We start from the raw sequence: 10,593 nt of genomic DNA, 5'->3' as shown, positions 1-10,593 counted from the left end.
TAGTGTTACAGTTCACCATTAGAAACCCTTTGTTCAAGTACTCAATGTTCAATTGTTCATATCTGTGGGTAACTCGTGTATTTTACTGAAGGATAATATATCTCATTGTTACGAGGATTACATGTTTCTGTTATAGATTACCCCTCCTTTTATTAATGTGACCCTGTGCCTGGTGTTATATCCATACTGTCATGTTTTATTGGTCCAACCATTATTAGTTTTCATTCAACAAAATATTCCCAATGTGTGACATTAGTTCCATTAATTAACTTGCATAGTCGTATGGGGTGCTTACCTTAACTGTAGGTCATCAGAGATCGGAATTCAGTACTACAGGGTACGCCAAGCAGCACACCCGACACCCTATCACGTGATAGCACTAGCTTCTAGGTTACAACATGAAAGATACAACAGATCGAAAACTTCTGTCGTCAGTAGGTTCAATCTTAGAGTCATCTGAAACAATATTTTATAACTGTGCAGTGAGGATTATGAGGACAACAAGAATATGTCTCGTTTGCGATCTTCTAAGCCTAAGCCTAGATCATATTAAACGTCACTTATGGAGAATATTTAGTTCCTGATATATTCTTATTAGAAGAAACAGAGTCGTTTCAGAATAAGACATATATATATATATATATATATATATATATATATATATATATATAACAAGTGGATGCTATACCACGGATTCAGCAGATCAAGAAAGGTCTGGAGAGAGCCAAGATAAATTCTTTAGAACTTAGAAACGTTATGCTGGTATTACACGACACACCCGTCACATGCATGATAGTACCAGTGTCCCAAGGATAGACATTCGGAACCACAGGCTTATTTACGTCGGTTACATTGTTGACTGTGAAAGTCGATATTCCTGTAAAGCTGCTCTTTACTAATATTGAAAATTCGGTTAAGCTCTACTGTGCTGCTGTAATTAAGTCACTTTGTGACTCTACAGAATAATGGGCTACAGTGTTAATTTTATGTCATTCTTGTACAATGTTTACGTTTCACAGCGTTTTGGGCAGGGAAGGTGCAATTCTGTATGCACCATTCGCCGTGGCAGAGTCCACCTTAGTCCTTAGGAGAATGGCAGAACGACCACGTAATGCCAGAAGTAGGAATTCGGTTTGACACTAGTTTGGTAGAAGGGGCGAAGGCAGGACCATATACTCCCTGTTAATGAAGAAGGTGAGGCTCGAAGATCCACAGGAATTTAGAAACTTCGTCACCATGGATATGCTTTGTTGTACGTACATGACGGGATTCGAGTAAGTGACACAGTAATGAGGGAAGATATTTCACAATAGGGCAACCGCAAAGACGATAAATAGCTTTGTAAGACCTCAATGGTCGCGGCCGGCATAACTGCTTCGACTCTTGTGGTTGTGCTCTCAACCTGTCCTTCCTGGAATGCTGAAATAACACAAAATATGCAATCAAACCAATCACATGAGATGCTTTCATCAAGTAAAGTCATACGTACACAAATCGAAAGCAAAGCTATCTGCACATTTACGTAAAACGTATAAAATTAGAACTAAACATTTTTAGACATACTTTATTATGGTACAGTGTATCGCTAGATCATGTAGACACTTGTCCTTACTGTAAGCCTCAGTAAGCATGCTTAAACTTCCTTAGTTTGATTTCATTTGTGATAATTCTTTTCCTTTAGTTCTATGACGAAGGAATAACAATCGCCAACACAATGTACGTTGCAAAACACTTTTACTAAATAACTGTAGTACATATACACGAAGCATGAATATTCGAGAGAGAAACAGCGTAAAGAATTATGTATCAAAGATCGGCTATCAAAGAGTCCACAATTCAAAAGTGAAGACGGTTTTCTTGAGGTCGTTAGTAGCCACAGAGAGGAACGGCTAGTACTTTGTGAAAGGAAGAAGTATTTTGTGCGAATGGTTGTTCGGTAAATTGTCGAGAAAAGTGCTAAAGGAATATTGTCACGGGAAAGCGAGGGACTGATATTCTCTTAGAGGTTGTGTCACCGTTACGAAGAGGTTGTCGGAGATGGTGTAATGTCGTGATGCGATTATGAGCCAATTAATTTTTCTATAGAGCCTTAAGTTTCTATATTATTCAGTGGAGAAGAATGCTTCATAAGAGGCATTAGGAGATCAGAAAAAGAAAAGAACGATCTAAATACTGTCGACGCACGGGATTATCAAATATGAAGAGACGAAAGAAAGCATCAGAAAAATTACAATGTTTGGTGTGTTAAAGAAGTGTAGGGGGAGCGGAAGTATACAGGAGACAAAGGCTGGTGAAGTTATTTGTTATTTACCCGTCAGAAGAAAAGTGTAGGTGCACTGCGGCCACAGAAATATCTGATTTCACATCTTTACTTTCAAATCATAATAAAAAGCCTGCTAGTAGACATCTATACGAACGCTATAGATTTGCAAAGACGATTTTAACTCGATTAATTCAGACATTGTGACAGACAAAACGGTAAAGTTAGTGAGCAGTTTTGAGCAGTGGAAATATTCGTGTGTTACAGCAAAACCTAGTCTATTGCTCACAGCTAGTTATATCCCAGTTCTGTTTAAACCATGGAAGTACTCGTATAACGAAGGGTGATGGCGCTGCAGACTTAGTCTTCTTCTAAATATCTGCGCTGTGCACGCAACAGTTGTTTTAAGTAGTAAATGTTACAGCACGTTCGTGAACAACACAGGGTCACAAATGTGTTTTATGATTTTTTCCTTTTATCAAATGCGTATTTAACCAGTAATTTATTTTTATGTATTTCATTAACAGTACAAAGTAACCCACCACCTTGAAATGTAAGGTGGGTCGGATGCTTCTAACTCTAAGAACAAAGGCTTCTCATTGTTACAGTCTTATTGGTATAAAGCTGTTAATGCTTTATTTTAAATAATATATAAAGATTTCTCTAAGGTTACAGAGAATTGAATGGTTAAAAATTGTTAAAGTTATTCCATATAATTTGTTTCTACCTAGTTGAAGGGAATATAATTTATATAATGCAAATGTCAAAGAAAAAGAAAATGTAATACAATGAGTGTGGTTTAAATAATTTGCAGTATGTAGTGGGAAGTGATATACTATATTTGGATGTGTAATATAGTCTGAGTAACATGTTAGTTGATAATAGCCTATTCTACCTATTTCAGGTGAGAAGGTCTCGGTAGAACCTCGAGTTATTCTCACCTGAAATGGTTTGTGCTTAAGTATGTTTACTGCGTCTGAGTGCATTGGTATATTACTGGGAGTGTTGCAAGTCAGGACAATACATGCTATTCTGCAGCTGTTTGTTTTTCCCATTGTTTGTAGTTGCGGTATATTCTATGTGATACCTTAGATACATACACCTCGTGTTATACAGATTAAATACCAATTGAGCATTTCATCCATGGAATACATGAATTTTAGCTTTAAGCGAGAAATACACTTACGTTTGTAAATTTGTTAGTAGAAACAGAATGTAGTTCATTGCTAATTGAATGCATTATTCCTCAAATAACTCAATATGTTACATTTTTAGTTTTATACATACTTTATACAGAAAATACATTTGATATATAAAATTCATTGATTGTAGCTTTGAATAGAGAAGTGTGTGCAGTATACTTTAAACACTATGCAGTATGTCGTTGGGAAGGAAGAGCCTCAGAATAAAAGTTCTTCGAGCCTTCTCCTCCCAAGTGACGTTATCTTATTACTACAGTTTTAATAAGTGGTGTCGATGTTTGTTTGTTTTATGATTGTTACTGCGTGTTGCGTTGTTTGTCACTGTGTCGTGGCATGCAGTGACATGCGTTGTTGGTTTGGTCATGTTCATTTAGTGTTACTTCCTCGGTTTCGCAATCTGTGGTCGTACTTGTGTCCTCCCATGTGGTTTTTTGTGTTGTTTGTGCTTGTCTACACCTCCTTCCACATGGGTCTTGGCGCTTGTATTCTTCATGCTGACTGTTCGATACAATGTCGGCTGCGTTATTGTGTTCCAATCATCGGGAGTACGTATTATTCCGGCGATGTATTGTCGTTCTGTATAGGTCTCACTTGTGTTAGCGTGTTGCATAGCAGTGTGACATGTTCTGGTGTTCCAGTTTCTCCGCAAAAGTCTACTTCAACGTTAGTTAGTGCCATGGGGTTTAAATGTACCGGATACGGCCTGTGGCCTGCGAGGAAATGGACCATCCCCCGGCTTGGATGGACGTGTTTCAGTTGTAATCTTTCGCGTGAGTCAGGAAAGAATGAGTGCACTCGTCGATCCTTGTCGGATGCGCCCCACTCTCTCTGCCATGTTGAATCCGCCATTGTTCCAGTCAGTTGTGTTTTTTCATAATTTAGGTTCCCGTAATTTCGGTGACATTATGGAACAGGTCCCCCTTAAGCCAGCATAGTGCAGCTCCAAAAATTATTGTTACGTATATAGGGCAGGTCCCTATCACAACGCAAAGTGCCTCTGGCGATGTGGTGTTGATGGCTCCGCTCATTCTCAGGAATAAACTACGCTGACCTCGTCTTGCAATGGTCTTCTTAGTCTGTATGTTCAGTGTGTGAGCCCAAGCACTTGTGGCGAAGCATGTGACGGATTCAAATATCGGAATTTGGTTGGTCCTTATCGTCTTAATAGGTAATTCGTACTGAGCTGTTTTGAGTCTTGCTAGTTTGTGCATAATTTAGGAGGCTTTATCAATTGTCAATTCCATATGATGGTTGAAATGCTTTTCTTCGTCGAGATGCAGTCCTAGATAACGTGTGGCTTGCTCCCTCTGTATGCTTTTACTGTCTAATTTTAGAATTGGGTTTCTCTGTATAGGCCCTCTGATCAGTAAATATACAGTTTCGTTGGGAGCAATTTTTTATTTGTTTTCTTTTCACCAACTGTTAATTTTCTGAAGCAGTGCTGCTCTCGAGTTGGCTGACACCACTACAAGCAGGTCATCTGCTTACGCCACCACACCTCTTACCCTGTCGTCACTGTCCAGGTTGTTCAGCAAAGGCTCGATTCCGATATCCCAGAAAATTGGTCCGCAGATCGAGCCCTGTGGACATCCCTTTGGTATTCTCTTGACAGCCTTTTGTGTACCAGCCTTCCACTCAGCCACTCTGCCTCTGCAGTAGTCGAGGAGGCTATTGTAGTCGGAAGCTGACATCCTCTTTTCCTTTAAGCTGGCGAGAGGGACGGCCACCAAAAGTTGTCAAAAGCCACGGCTATGACGATGATAATTATACATAAGATTTGTTTGAGTTCAAAAACCTTTTACTGTTAATTTGTGTATCATAGTCGAAAAAGCTATTCACCCTTTTAATAAAAGAATGCCCATCTAATAATGAAGAATGAGTAATAATATTGTCTGTGGCTGTGCTACTGTTACCCTGCACCCTGGTTCGAAAACCGCGGTCTGCATCAGATCATATGAGTTAGGATACTTTCCAACATATTTTTCCTTGCACAAAAAAATTGTTCAAATGGCTCTGAGAGCTATGGAACTTAACTGCTGAGGTCATCAGTCTCCTAGAACTAAGAACTACTTAAACCTAACTAAGTACAACACACACATCCATGCCCGAGACAGGATTCGAAACTGCGACCGTAGCGGTCTCGCGGTTCCAGACTGTAGCGTGTAGAACTGCTCGGCCACTCCGGCCGGCTTTCCTTGCACAGTCACTTACAAAATTAATACTGAAGTCACCACATGTATTAGATTATTGGTACTTCATATAAACTGAACTACGAACACTCTAGATTGAGCAGAGATACTCTGAAGTCAGAGTTCGGAGGCCTATAAACAACAATTGAAGTTTAGTTTCACTAAAGTCATCTCCCCTGCACAACGTTCAAATATCTGTTCAGCGCAGCGCCGAGATACGTCTACGGGCTCAAATGGAATACTGTTTTCCACGTACATGTCCACTCCCCCACTCCGCAAAGCACCCCCTGAAAAACAGCCAGCTGATATGTATCCCTGTAAAGGAAGCCTCTGAATTGTCAAATTGTGTAAGTGTTGGTTCAAATGGTTCAAATGGCTCTGAGCACTATGGGACTCAACTGCTGTGGTCATAAGTCCCCTAGAACTTAGAACTACTTAAACCTAACTAACCTAAGGACAGCACACAACACCCAGCCATCACGAGGCAGAGAAAATCCCTGACCCCGCCGGGAATCGAACCCGGGAACCCGGGCGTGGGAAGCGAGAACGCTACCGCAAGACCACGAGATGCGGGCGTGTAAGTGTTGCTCCGATATACCAGTAATGTCAGAGTGACCACCTACAAGCATTTCACTAACTTTATCTCTAATACTTCTTATATTTTGATAAAATATGCTAATTCCTTCTTTTCTTGGGTAACTGACCTCCTCTGAAGGTGATTCATTTTTTAGAGGGATATCCTTTGAGCAGGGATAACTATCAGTTGTCTTCAATCTGATAAAGTAGCAGCTCTAACACCAACTACTAGAGGAACATTTCCATGAGTGATCCCAACACCAGCCACTACAATGTCACCTGCCTTTTCTTCCCATACCTACTGAGGTGCAGGCCGCGCCTAGTGACACCCAATCTATTGATAGACTCACGTGGCACTTCTGCGTGTGAGCCATGCCCTCCGCCATCAGCGCCTACCCCAGCCTCATGTTAACATGGTGATGAGCAGCATTAAGATGAGGCCGATTATGACGATCAAACAGTTGCACGAAGTGCACATCAGTGCCACCAATTTGAGCGGTTATCTTCATCACGTCATGACCTACATCATATTCCCCGTCACCATCAAGACTATGCTGCACCCACAGTCACTACGTAACCCTCTTTCGTAAAATTCCTACATAACTACCCTATGTTAACAGTCACCTGCTCTAGGTTTCACGAAGCTGGTGAACTGCTACTCACTTCCTAACATTTCCTGAAACTGTTGCCCCGCACCTCTGCCATCCCAACTATCTAGAGGCAGTACTTTCTCGTTCATGTTGCAGTTTGCAACTGACTTAGGCTCCCTAATTTCTGAGAACTGTTGCATGTTTGCTACACCTACAGCCGCAACAGGCTCCTCTCTTTTCAACTCTGACAGTTCGTCAAATCTAGTGGTTATACACAAAGTACAACTGTCTGAGTATCTCCACCTCCTAGCTGCCTTCTTACCAACTGGCAGTTTCCATTACCCCGCGTCCTTCACTCTCCTCAACCTACCTAGTTACTCCTTTGCTTCTTGTTTCTGAACCTGAAGGACACGGATTTACGCTCCTGCTCCTCTGTCACCTCATTTCTGGTACAAATTCAGCATTTCCAGGATAGCATCTACCTAGAATACCCACTGCCTTCCCCACTGCATTCCTCCAAATGGAAATAGTTCGAACAAATCTCACACCGTAACCCATTACTCATAAAACCACAAGAAAGCACACGCTTCTCACTCATGGTAAAATTTTAACAGTTAATGAAGAAACTAAAGGTCTACGTTACCCAAGTTCAACTACAACAGTAGAACTGTTTAAAGAACTCACAATACTCGAAATTCTCTGTCTATTAAGAAAGCAACTATTCTTTATTAGTACTACTAAACCACAACTAATACCAATACCACCAAAACTTCACACAGTTACTTAACAAAATTAAAAATTCAAGCGCGCACTGAAACACTCAACGAAATTAAATACAGTGAACGAAAATTTTACTCACATATTTTACCACAAACGGTGGGGAACGTCAGCTGAAAACTGTAGTACGAAATTTAACAAACGACTTCAAAGAACAAAAAACTCTAAAAAAACCAATGGGCGGAAGTTTCAAAAAGTTTATTAAACCGTTATTTCGCCAGAAAAAGCACGAAACACTACTGAATTTAATAACTGAACAACAGTGCACACACAACTTTGTCTGATCTTAACTTTAGAACCGCTACAGCTGCAACTGCACGCCGCGAAATGTGAACACACTGCTAGTATTTGGATGAACGAGTGAAAACTACTAAATTTAATACGCGAATGCAGTGCAGAAACAGTTTTGTCAGTAGTTAACTTTGCGGGCCTTTGTGGCCCAGCGGTTCTAGGCGCTTCAGTCTGCAACCGCGCGATCGCTACGGTCGCAGGTTCGAATCCTGCCTTGCCCATGGATGTGTGTCGTGTCCTTAGGTTTGTTAGGTTTAAGTAGTTCTAAGTTCTAGGGGACTGATGACCTCAGATGTTGAGTCCCATAGTGCTCAGAGGCATTTTTTTGAGTATTTAACTTTAAAACGGTACAGCTCCAACCGCACGCAGCTAACTGTAAACACATTGCTGAGGCCTGAGACTTCGATGAACGACGGAAGCAAACTCACGAATGACAGACCACTCGATTCAATGACAGATAAAGGAAGACTGAGATGAAGGAAAATCCGTTAATAAGTTACTTGTACAGCAAATATTAACATCAATAAACTTGAAAATAAGTATCTGAAATCTAAGGGTGGTCCACTGATCGCAACCGGGCCAAATATCTCACGAAATAAGCATCAAACGAAAAAAAAAACTACAAAGGACAAAACTCGTCTAGCTTGAAGGGTGAAACCAGGAAACCAGATGGCGCTATGGTTGGCCCGCTAGATGGCGCTGCCATAGGTCAAACAAATATCAAAAGCGTCTTTTTTCATAATTAGGAACCCTCATTTTGTTTACATAATCATGTAGTACGTAAAGAAATATGAATGTTCTTGTTGGACTACTTTTTCCGCTTTGTGATAGATGGCGCTGTAATAGTCAAAGACATATGGCTCACAATTTTAGACGAACATTTGCGAACAGGTAGGTTTTTTAAATGAAAATGAAGAACGTAGGTACGTTTGAATATTTTCTTTCTGTTGTTCCAATGTGATACATGTACCTTTGTGAACTTATCATTTCTGAGAAGGCATGCTGTTACAGCGTGATTACCTGTAAATACCACATTAATGCAATAAATGCTCAAAATTATGTCCATCAACCTCAATGCATTTGGCAATACGTGTAACGACATTCCTCTCAACAGCGAGTAGTTCGCCTTCCGTAATGTTCGCACATGCATTGACAATGCGCTGATGCATGTTGTCAGGCGTTGTCGGTGGATCACGATACCAAATATTCTTCAACTTTCCCCACAGAAAGAAATCCGGGGACATCAGATCCGGTGAACGTGCGGACCATGGTGCTTCGACGACCAATCCATTTGCCATGAAATATGCTATTCAATACCGATTCTACCGCAGGCGAGCTATGTGCCGGACATCCATCAAGTTGGAAGTACATCGCCATTCTGTCATGCAGTGAAACATCTTGTAGTAACATCGGTAGAACATTACGTAGGAAATCAGCATACAATGCACCATTTAGATTGCCATCGATAAAATGGGTCCAATTATCCTTCGTCCCATAATGCCGCACCATCCATTAACCCGCCAAGGTCGCTGATGTTCCACTTGTCGGAGCCATCGTGGATTTTCCGTTGTCCCATAGTGCATATTACGCCGGTTTACGTTACCGTTGTTGCTGAATGAAGCTTCGTCGCTAAATAGAACGCGTGCAAAAAATCTGTCATCGTCCCGTAATTTTTCTTGTGCCCAGTGTCAGAACTGTACACGACGTTGAAAGTCGTCGCCATGCAATTCCTGGTGCATAGAAATAAAGTTCGGGTACAGTCGATGTTGATGTAGCATTCTCAACACAGACGTTTTTGAGATTCCCGATTCTCGGGCAATTTGTCTGCTGCTGATGTGCGGATTAGCCGCGATAGCAGCTAGAACACCCTGTATATAAAATATTGGCGAGCAATTTAAACAGAAGTCCAGCACATGTGACGTTACACCACAGATCCAAAGAGAATGAGCTCCGAAAACTGATCAAGTCAATAAAGCGTAGGTACCCCTCTGGCCCGTACGATAGCAGTTGTTCGGCTTGGCAGTGGTTGATAGACTTGTTGGATGTCCTGCTGAGGGATATCGTGCCAAACTCTGGCCTACTTTCGAGCTGGATCGTCAAAATCCGAAGACGGTTGGAGATCTATGCCCAGAATGCTCTAAATGTTCTCACTCTGGGGAGAGGTCTGATAACTTTGCTGGCCAAGGCAGGGTTAGGCAAGTAAGAACAAAAGCAGTAGAAGCTGCGCCGTATGCGGGCGGGCATTACCTTGATGAAATGTATGTCTCGGATGGCTTACCATGAACGGCAACGAAACGGAGCATGTGACATCGTCGATGTGTCGCTGCACTGCAAGGGTGCCTGCGGATAACCGAAGGGGTCCTTCTATGAAAATTAGTGTCACCCCAGATCACCATTCCTGGAGGTGGGGGCCGTGTGGCGGGCGACAGTCACGTTGGTACCCCACCGCTGTCCGGAGCGCCTACAGAAACCTCTTCAGCGTGGTATTTCAGTGGCTGCAGTAGAATTGTCTTCAGTGATGAGTCCCATTTCGTACTGACTCCTGATGAACAGGGAAGAAGGGTACTACCTGTTTCGGCGTAACGACAAGCGCTGGCACGAACAACAAAAACGCAAGAGCAGAGAAGGCTGTGAAACAACGTCACCCTAACGGTACGCTGACTAGGACTGCATCAGGACAGGAGCGGCTTCTGTCCGAAGAGAATGTA

The sequence above is a fragment of the Schistocerca nitens genome, chromosome 5, assembly GCF_023898315.1.
Source record: "Schistocerca nitens isolate TAMUIC-IGC-003100 chromosome 5, iqSchNite1.1, whole genome shotgun sequence".
Lineage (NCBI taxonomy): Eukaryota > Metazoa > Arthropoda > Insecta > Orthoptera > Acrididae > Schistocerca > Schistocerca nitens.
This window is presented reverse-complemented; position numbering follows the sequence as displayed.